This window comes from Trichechus manatus, unplaced genomic scaffold, assembly GCF_000243295.1.
Source record: "Trichechus manatus latirostris isolate Lorelei unplaced genomic scaffold, TriManLat1.0 scaffold00428, whole genome shotgun sequence".
Classification (NCBI taxonomy): domain Eukaryota; kingdom Metazoa; phylum Chordata; class Mammalia; order Sirenia; family Trichechidae; genus Trichechus; species Trichechus manatus.
Genome location: NW_004444364.1, coordinates 59,885 through 71,220, shown reverse-complemented (window position 1 = coordinate 71,220; position 11,336 = coordinate 59,885).

Sequence of the window (11,336 nt, the reverse complement as noted above, 5' to 3'; positions counted from 1 at the left end):
AAATGAATATCATGAACAGATATGTGGCAATAGTTTTTTTTTAATTAGAGAAAATGAACAAATTCCTAGAAAAATTATCTCCAATAATGATTTTTGAAAAAAGAAGTCCTACAAACATTAAATAAATTAAATCAGAATTCAAAAATTTTCTTGCAAAGGATATGAACAGACACCTCACCAAAGAAGACATTCAGGCAGCTAAGAGACACATGAGGAAATTCTTGAGATCACTAACCATTAGAGAAATGCAAATCAAAACCACAATGAGATACCATCTCACCCTGGCATTACTGGCATGAATAAAAAAAAAACAAATGTTGGAGAGGCTTCAAGGAGATGGGAACTCTTGTGCACTGCTGGTGGGAATGGAAAATGGTATAACCATTTTGGAAAATGACACGGCACTTCCTTGAAAAGCTGGAAATAGAAATACCATATGATCCAGCAATCCCACACCCAGGAATATATTCTAGAGAAATGACAGTCGTCACACGAACAGACATATGCATATCCATGTTCACTGCAGCATTATTTACAATAGCAGAAAGAAGGAAACAACCTAGATGCCCATCAGCGGACGAGTGGATAAACTATGGTACATACACACAATGGAGTACTACACAATGGTAAAGAAAAATGATGAATCTTCGAAGCATCTCACAACATGGATGAATCTGGAAGGCATCATGCTGAGTAAAACAAGTCAATCACAAAAGGACAAATATTGTATGAGACCACTACTAAAAATTCATGAAAATGTTTACACACAAGAAGAAACAATCTTTGATGGCTACAAGGGAGGGAAGGGTGGTGACGGAAAAACACTAATAGTCAATAGGTAAGTGGTAACTTCAGTGAAGTGAAAGACAGTACACAATACTGGGGAAGCCAGCACAATTGTCCAAGGCAAGGTCATGGAGCTCCATAGACATCCAAAACATCCCAGCTCCTTGAGGGACCGATTTACTCCACTGAAGGCTGTGGGGACCATGGTCTTGGGGAACATCTAGCTCAATTGGCATAACATAGTTTATAAAGAAAATGTTCTACATTCTACTTTGGTTAGTAGCGTCTGGGGTCTTAAAAGCCTGTGAGCAGCCATCTAAGATACTTCACTGGTCTCGCTCCTTCAGGAGCAAGGTCAGAATGAGGAAAACTAAAGATATAAGGGAAAGACTAGTCCAAAGGCTTAATGGACCACAACTACCATGGCCTCCACCAGACTGAGTCCAGCACAACTAGATGGTGCCTGGCTACCACCACTGACTGCTGAGACGTGGATCACAATAGAGGGTTCCAGACAGAGCTGGAGAAAAATATAGAACAAAATTGTAACTCAGAAAAAAGATCAAACTACTGCCTGACAGAGACTGGAGAAACCCCAAGAGTATGGCTCCTGGAAACCCTTTTAGCTCAGTAATGAAGTCACTCCTGAGGTTCACCCTTCATCCAAAGGTTAGAAGGCCCATAAAACAAAATGAGACTAAAGGGGCACACTAGCCCAGGGGCATGGACTAGAAGGCAGGAGGGGACAGGAAAGCTGGTAATAGGGAACCCAATGTAGAGAAGGCAGAGAGTTGATATGTCGTAGGGTTTTTAACCCGTGTCATAAAACAACATGTGTACCGTTTAATGAGAAGCTAGTTTGTTCTGTAAACCTTCATGTAAAGTACAATAAAAAATAAATTAAAAAAAAAAAAGAGAGAGAGCGGTCTAAACTAAAAAAAAACAAAGAAGAATCTCAAGAGTGAGGAGGGAGATATCAGTTGATCGTGAAATCTGTGTGAGCCGCCCCTCGGTCCTGAGGTTTATACTTGGCCTTGTGACCTGGTGTTCAAATGAATTCAATGCAGGCCTCCGAGGCTGGCTTGGCCTGTGTTGGTTGGTCGATATTTTCTAACAGCCAGATGCCAAGGTACGGCTAAAACATGAAGGCTTGGTTAAAGTATTGGACTTGAACTGAGCGGAAAAGAACCCACAGTGGCATGATCTCAAGGGACCTCCCTGCCCATGTGGACAATGGAGAGGCTCCAGGGCGAAAGGGCTTGAGAGGAAAGAGAGCAGGTCAGGCCCAATGCAGGGAAGGGCGGGGAGGGAGGGTCCTGTGGTTCCTTAGAGGACTGGAAACACTGATCGTTTGTCAGGAACCAAGAGGACTGACACCCGCACCAAGAAAAGGACCACCGAACCTCTGGTCCCTCCGGGGCGACATCCGCAGCTCCTGGGTGGTGGGGAGCTCCTAGGCTGGATGCGCATAACCCCGGGCTCCTTCCACTTCCCCTTAGTTTTGGAACTGAAAAGCCTGCCTGAGATGCGGGACCCCAAGTCCTCGTGAGGGGCCCCAGGATGCTCGCTTCAAGGGTGGGCAAGGAAAAAGAAACCAGGCCTATCCACAGCCATAGTCCCATTTCCCTGAAGGGTTCGTTTGGTACTTCCCAAGGCCTTTTACTAGCACTTGACTGCTAGCCATCGAATTTCAAAATACAGTTGAAGTTCGCGTAGTGGAAGCCATAGTGGTTGGGGTGGCAGTTCCTAATGTGCAGGAGCCACCTGGTTTCTGTTCGTGGTTAGCATGGTCATCTCTTACTTGAAAGGTCTCCTGTTAGTGACCTGTGGGAAACAGAAGACTCGTGTGAGTCATTTTATTGCCTCAATCAGCCCCCTCTGAAGGAAAAACGAAGCGGGAAAGGTGGCTGAGAAGGGCTTCATCTTTGACTCTGAGAAACAGGAGAGGAGTGCCATTACTGTCCAACCTGACTACATACTGCGAACCAGACCTCATTTCTCTGTTCCTAGTCAGAGATGACCAAAATTGTCACCGGCTTCTGGGAAGGAGTGGGATTATAGGACAATGCTGACTCCGCGTAAGATTTTAGAGCAGGAAAGCCCTTGAAGTTCTCTTCTCTTCTACTGTCTGAGTCTTCTCCACAGGCTGACATGGAAACTGAGTGAGTGCCCATGACAGGCAGCACAGCAAGTATTTCCCGAGGGTCCCTCTTGGCTTTCCTCCACTCCAGAGTACGGCTGTAGAATAGGTTGAGAGGAAATGAATCTAAATCCACATCTGGGTCTCGAACCAAGGACAGGCAGGTTTAATATTCTGTATTCACAACATTTAAGTTTATATAGTTATATGAACATTTATACACACATACTCCTACCCCAAATAATCCTTCTCAGAAAACCGTAAGGGCCTAAACCACCAACTGGAGGTTTAAGTAATCGGCAGTTTGAATAAATACAACTCACCATGTATAGTGTATAAATCCTGGAAGGCTATCACCCCCTTGTCCAACTCTTCTGCATTGACCCTGCACTCTCCCAGCTCTGCCTTGATGGGTTGCGGGCCACTGCCTCCAGTATTTACTTCACCTTGTCTTTATTCTTGGATGCACTTTAGCTCTCTGGTGCCAGATGAAAGCGTGTGCCTGGAAGTGAGAGAGTTCCTGACATGTGAAGTGGTTCACTGCTAATGGACTTGAGAATTGTCAAGAGATATTTGGGTGATGAGCATGGAGGGAAGCAGGGTACAGATCCTAAAGATATTAAGACATTTTCCTAAAGGAATGTAAGGACAATAAGTGTATTAGGCTGCAGCTATGTCCAGATATAGGCTGTGGAAGAGTCACTCAGGATGCAGTGTGGCAAATGAATTGGAGTGGACTAGACTGGGTGTGGAGACTGGGTGTAGGAAGGCCCACTTTATAGCTGGTTGTATTAAAGGAGGTAAGAGTTGATGGATAAAAGAGTGCAGTAATGAATGCACGGTTTCCTTTCCCCAGTTTATCCAGGTATAATCAAGGAAAGAAAGGTACTTCACTGAATGACCTTCCAAAGGATCAATATATTAATGTTTCAACCATTAAAATTTCTCTAAAATAATTTGTACTCCTTTTACAACTAATACATCAAAACATATTAAGTTAGGAAATTGGAGTCTCCTAAACAATTAAACATTTATTTTATACTTTAAATAAGATATTCATATAATAGGATGAGCCTACAGCCGAAGAATTGTTATATCCTTGGCACCAGATTTTAATAGGGATGTTGACTGACTACAGAGCCCTGGTGGTGCAGTGGTTAAGCGTTTGGCTGCTAACCAAAAGGTCAGCAGTTTGAATCCACCAGCTGCTCCTTGGAAATCCTATGAAGCCAGTTCTACTCAATGTTGGAATCGACTCAATGGCAGTGGGTTTGGGGTTTGACTGACTACAGATCATATTGAACATGGGGCTGGAATGGTGAGGGGTCAGACACTGGAGAGAGTTGAAGAAACTGAGAATTTTAAGACTGGAGGGAAAAAACAATGACATATAGTGGGATGACATCTGTCATGGTTAAGGTTGTGTGTCAGCCTGGCTGGGCCGTGAGTCTCAGTGGTTTGGCAGTTATGATGTAGTTTGGCAACTATGTGATGATGTAATCCGTGATGAGATCTGCTATAAGCAGCCAATCAGTTGAAAAGGAGTTTCCTTAGGGATATGGCCTACATCCAATATATGTAGACTTTCTGGCAAAGCTTGCTGGCCTTTGTTCACTATAGATCTTGCAGCTGGCTCCTCATCTCACTTCCAGGTCTTGGTACCTGAGCTAGTAGCTTAGCTGCTGATCTTGGGATTCGTTGGCCTCCACAGCCTGTGAGTCAGAGATCTGCTCCTGACCTGCCCATCTTGGTTTCGCCAGCCCCTGCAGCTACGACAGGCAGGAGAAGCCACCAGCCTAACCCACCAACTTGGGACTTTCCAGCCTCTACAACCCCATACCCATTTCCTTGATATAAATCTGTAAGACAATATCCAACTTGAAATACTTGAAGGACTTCTGGGATAAGGAGCAGGAGTGTTTTGTGACAGGAGTGTTGATAGGAGTGTTTTGTGACATTCCTGGAGCTGAGTAAGGAACAATGGTGAGCAGTACAGGACGTCAGGTATTGGCCATAATACAGGTACTTCCTGACCACCAGAGCTATCTAATGATGTAATGGCTGGTTGTGAGTGAGTTTCCCTCACAAGACGTTTTAGGAGAAACTGTATGACATGAAAAGATTCTTGGATCAGTTGCTGATTTCAATGCTTCCAACTCTAACATCTATTTTTGATTGATAATTTCTTCACCAAACAGGTTTGTTGGTTTAAGATGTTTTACTATTCATCTCAGTATGAATTATCATAAAGGGTTATCGAGTATCCTAAATTGCTGAGGACTTTGGGTAATAAGATTGGTGAGACATTTGATAGAATGAAGACGGGAGAATCAGAGGAGCAGTTGGAAGGAGACTGCATGAATGCAGGCATCAATGATGAGAGTCTGATAAAGGTGTTATCAGGAAAACTAAGTTGTAACAGGTATATGAAAAACATTAAAAGATACATAAATAAACAAACCTGATTCACATTGAAGATGTTTGAAGGGAAGGAGAGAGAAGAACCCCTATAGTGGTGTTGGGCAGAGCCCGAGGGCCACTTCTCCCTCACCTGAACTGACATGAGCTATTTGAATCCCTTAGTTATCCTACTGTGTGAGAATATATATTCATTTCACAGAAGAAATATAAATATATTTGATAATGGAGTATTGCCCCAGACACCACTGGAGAGGTATATAAGAATTGTGTATTGTATTAACTCCCTAATGACCCACAAGTTCTTATGCTGAAACACTGCTGGCCCCTAAGTTCCTGATAAGAGTTTGAACCTTTACTACATTATTTACAGTTGCTAGTACCCACCATGTAGAAATAAAATAGATGTATGTATATATGTATGAGTTAATGGATGGAGAAATGATTAAAAAAAAAACAGATAATAAATTTAAAAGGTTCCAAAACCCTGAAAATTTCACATAAATTTGTTCTTTCTCTATAGTTGTCCAACTTCCTATTTTCATGGTTCTCATAAGACTTGAGGCCCTACTTCTACTTCCGCTGTGACCCTTTTCTCTCTACCTCTAGGTAGAGATCAACAACTTTCTCTCCTATCTCCTTCTGCCTCTCTAAAAACTACTTCTTAGGCTAGAGGATTAAGGATAACAGTTTTTGGAGAATAGATGCGGCTTCATCTGCCAACCCAAAGCCTTCTAGTCTCAAGTGGGTTATTTTCAATCCAGGAAAACTCTTGCCTGGGTGCTTGCCATCTCAGTATCCCCAGGCACAAATACAAATGGTGCCATCTCATGGGTCTCTGGGATCAGGGTGATATCACTGACAGGCAGGGCTCAGCAGTTGGCTGGTGGTGGTGGCAAAGCCAGGCTTGGCCCTTCTTCAACCATCTGGAAACCAGCAGCCACTTTTCAAGGACGTTGTTGTTGTTGTTAGGTGTTGTTGAGTTGGTTCTGAATCATAGCGACTCAATTTTCAACAGAAAGAAACACTGCTTGGTCCTGCACCATCCTCAGAATCGTTGTTATACTTGAGCCCATTGTTGCAGCCACTGTGTCAATCCATCTGGTTGAGAGTCTTCCTCTTTCTCTTGGACTCTCTACTTTAACAAGCATGATGTCCTTTTCCAAGGACTCGTTCCTGATAGCATGCCCAAAGTAGATGAGATGAAGTCTTGCCCTCCTTGTTTCTAAGGAGCATTCTGGCTGTACTTCTTCCAAGACAGATTTGTTCGCTCTTCTGGAAGTCCATGGTATATTCAATCTTCTTCATCTACACCGTAATTCAAAGGCATCAGTTCTTCTTAGGTCTTCCTTATTCATTGCCCAGCTTTCACATGCATATTAGGCGATTGAAAGAGCAGGCTCACCTTAGTCCTTAAAGTGACATTGTTGCTTTTTAACACTTTAAAGAGGTCTTTTGCAGCAGATTTGCCCAATGCAATGCGTCATTTGATTTCTTGACTGCTGCTTCCATGGACGTGGATCTTGAATCCAAGTACAATGAAATCCTTGACAACTTCAGTCCTTTCTCTGTTTATCAATGTGACCCTAATACTCCCCAGCATGTTTTCTCCTTTTCAGAATGGACAACTGAGGGTTTGACATAACTAACACCCTGATGAACTTTTAAGGTGTTTTTTTCTTTTTTCTCTGCCTTCTCCCTTTTCGCATATGTTTGTTAATGGCTTTGTTTTGTGCATACCTTTGTTAATGACTCTGTTTTATGACTCAGGATCCCCCACAGGAAGATTAGAGCCCAGACATCAAGGAAGTATATCTTTAGCCTGATAATGAAATGTCCGTTTCCCTATCTCTTTAGTATGATAGAGTCTCTTGTAATTATCTTGGTGTGAATAACAACACTTCTAACCTTTGTAAAAATCATATATAAGCTCTAATGTAAAAATGCCTTTTGGGACTCCCTAAAGACAGCCTGTGTTGCTGTTGGATCCCCGGTGGTGTACACTTTCTGAATTAAAAACTTTCTCACTCTTTCTGACTTGGAGTAAGTTTCATTGACTCGACTTCTCCAGGGCACAGACCCTATTCAGGTAACATCATGATGTTATTTATTTGTCCAGTTGTGAGGATTTTTTTTCTTTATGTTGAGGTGTAATCCATACCGAAGGCTGTAGCATCATAGCAACATGTAAGCCTCCACAAACAGACAGGTGGTGGCTGTGCATTAGGTGCATCGGCCGGGAATTGAACCTGGGCATTCTGCATAGAGGGCGAGAATACTGCCACTGAACCATCAGTGCCTCGGTGCCTAGTAAACAAACAAGCAAACACAAACCCATTGCTGTCAAGTCGATTTCAACTCAAAGAGACCCTACAGGACAGAGTAGAACTGCTCCATAGGGTTTCCTAGGAGAAGCTGGTGGATTCAAACTGACGTTGTGAGCTCTTAACCACTGTGCCACCAGGGCTCCCAATGCTCAGTAGAGCCTGATAAATTTTTGCTGAACTGAACTCAGATTGGGGTCCAGAATACCAAGAGAGGATGGGGGGTGGGTGGGCACTGGAAACAACTTTCAGCATCTGAGTCTGGGGAATCAAGGAGTAGGGATTGTATGGGTGACCCACCGTCCCACTTGGAGAAAGCGATAAAACGATTAGGCTTTTGAATGAGGAGAATGAGGCTGTGGGTCTCCTTGAACCACGGTTCAGGACCTCAGGATCTTTTTGCAAAACACTGAGGGGAAGTGACTTGCTAGACGGTGTTATATATGGTAGCAAATGGAAGCTGCTAGGTCTGAGAGGAAACCACTTCCTGCACTCCCTGCTTATCAAACAAAGCCTAGATCCTCTGTTGTGAGCCACTCATTGCAGACCTGCTTAATCTATAGGTCCCCAGCTACATCGCCTCATCCTCTTCTTGTGGGGCTAAAACTAAACTGCTACCCCAAAGAATTACAAAGCACCTGTATAGAAACTCTGTAAGCAGATACAGCCTCCCCTTGAGAAGATAATAATAACAGCAACAATAATAATAACAAGAATTGTTATATTTATAACCCAATTTAGTATTCACAAAAATTTGGGTGGTGTTTTTCCAGTGCCCTCTGAGGTCGGGCATTTACTTATAATCTGTATCTACAGTGCAAGTTATAGAGAAAGTCCTCAATGTATAATATTTTGATCAATTAATAAAAATGCAAGAGTTCGCAAATTTTAACTGCCTTAACTTTTAATGTGGCAATCGTTTGGTACGTGTCTCAATGACAAAGAAAAATATCACTTTATTTACTCCTAAGTATATTCCCTTGATCCCATGAAACTATTGCTGTTAAGTCAATTCTGACTTATAGCAGCCCTATAGGGCAGAGTAGAACTGCCCCACAGGGTTTCCAAGGAGCGCCTGGTGGATCTGAGCTGTCAGTCTTTTGGTTAGCAGCCCAACTCTTAACCACTACACCACCAGGTTTTCCATTCCCTTGATAAGTTCTGTAAAACACTTGATTGGAAATGCAGTAGAAAAATATTATTGATTTCACCTCTTGTGAGAAAAGAGTTAACCTAGCAGGCCCAAGGCTGCTATCTTTTCAAAGGCCTGCTTACAAAGTTGGCCGTTGTCTGTCATCTGAGAACTTGGATTTTGAGATGTTTCCCATCATTTCCTGATTAGAGTGGGCTCATAATGTATAAAGATAACAATTGCATAACAAGGGAGAGGAAGAAGCAGTAGGAATAAAGTTTGTACGTGTTACTGAAGTTAAGTTAGTATCAATTTAAACAAGGTTGTTATAAATTTAAGACATTAATGTAATCTTCATGGTAATCATGAAGAAAATATCTAAAATATATACACAAAAGGAAAGGAGAAGGGGAACAAAATGGTTCACGACAAAAAAAATCAACTAAACAAAAATGATGGCAGTATTGGAGAAAATGAGTAAAAGAAGGTATAAGAGACACAAAAAACAAATAGCAAAATGGCAGAAGGAAGCCCTTCCTTACTGGCAATTACCTTAAATGTAAATATATTAAACTCTCCAATCAAAAAGCAGAGAGTGGCAGAATGGATTAAAAATCATGATCCATCTATATGCTATCTACAAGAGATGTATCTTACACCCAAAGACACAAATAGGTTGAAAATGGAAGGATGGAAAAAAATTCCATGCAAATGGCAACCAAAAGAAAGATGGGGTGGCTATACTAATATCAGACAAAACAGACTCTAGCTCAAAATCTGCTATAAAAGACAGAGAAGGGCATTACATAATGATCAAGAACATAAAACTTATATATGCATATATGCATCTAACAACAAAGCCACTCAAAATACGAAGTAAACATTGACAGAACTGACAGGAGAAACAGATAATTCTACAATAATAGTTGGAGACTTCAATATATCACTTTCAATAATGGATAGAACATCTAGAGAGAAAATCAACAAGGAAATAGAGGACTTGAAAAACACTACAAACCAGCTAGACCTAAGAGAAATATAAAGAATACTGCAACCAACATCAGTACAATGCACATTCTTCTCCAGTGCACATGGGTCATTCTCCAGGACAGACCATATTCTAGGTCACAACAAATTTTTAAAAGATTGAAATCATAGAAAGTGTCTTTTTCCAGCACAATAAAATACAGCTAGAATTAATAACAGAAGGAAAACTGGAAAAGATGCAAATATATGAAAATTAAACTACATACTATTGAACAACCAATGAGTCAAGGAAAAACTCAAAAGAAAAATCAGAAAATACTTAGAGTCAAAAGAAAATGAAAGCATAACTTACCAAAAGTTAAGGGCTGCAGCAGAGGCAGTGCTCAGAGGCAAATTTACAGCAGTAAATGCCTACATTAAAAACAAGAAAGATTTGAAATCAATTTCCTGAACTTACAACTCGAGGAATTCAAAAAAGAAGAGCAAACTAAGTCCAAAGCTACTAGAATGAAGGAAATAACAAAGATCAGAGGAGAAATAAATGAAATAGAGAATAGAAAAACAATAGAGAGAATCAACAAAACCAGAAGTTGATTTTTTTAGAAGATCAAAAAAATCAACAAACCTTTAGCTAGACTGACAAAGAAAGAAATGATGCAAATATTAAAATCAGAAATGAAAGTAGGGACATTAAAATCAACCCTACAGAAGTAAAAAGGATTGTAAGAGAATACTGTAAATAATTATATGTCATCAAAATTAGATAACTTAGATGAAATGGACAATTCCCAGAAACACATAAACTCCTAAATTGACTCAAGAAGTAGATCTCAACAGACCCATAACAAGTGAAAAGACTGAATCAGCAATAAAAAAACTCCCAACTAAAAAAAAAAAAAAGTCCTGAACTAAATGGCTTCACTGGAGAATGCTAGCAAACATTTATAGAAGTGACACCAATCCTTATTAAACTCTTCCAGAAAAATAGAAAAGAAGGAAACACTTCCTAACTCATTCTATGAGGCTAACAATAACCTGATGAAAGCCAAAAAACACCACAAGAAAAGAAAACTACAGTCCAATATCCCTTATGAGTATAGGTATAAAAATCCTTAACAAAATACTAACAAACCAAATCTACCACCATACTAAAAGGATCATATACCACGATCAAATGGGATTTATTCCAAGAATGCAAGGGTACGTCAACATTAGCAAATCAATCAATGTAATACATCACATTAACAGAACAAAGGAAAAGAACCACGTGATCATTTCAATCAATGCAGAAAAGGCATTTGACAAAATCTGATACTTTTTTATGTTAAAAAAAAAATCAACAAACTAGGAATAGAAGGGAAATTTCTAAATATGATAAAGGGCATCTATGAAAAGCCCATAGTCAACATCGTACTCAATGGAGAAAGACTGAGAGCTCTCTCTTGTTATCAAGAGGATGGATACAAGACAAGTTTACTCGCTCTCACCACTGCTATTCAAGATAATACTGGAAGTCCTAGCCAGAGAAATTAGGCAAGAAAAGGGAGTA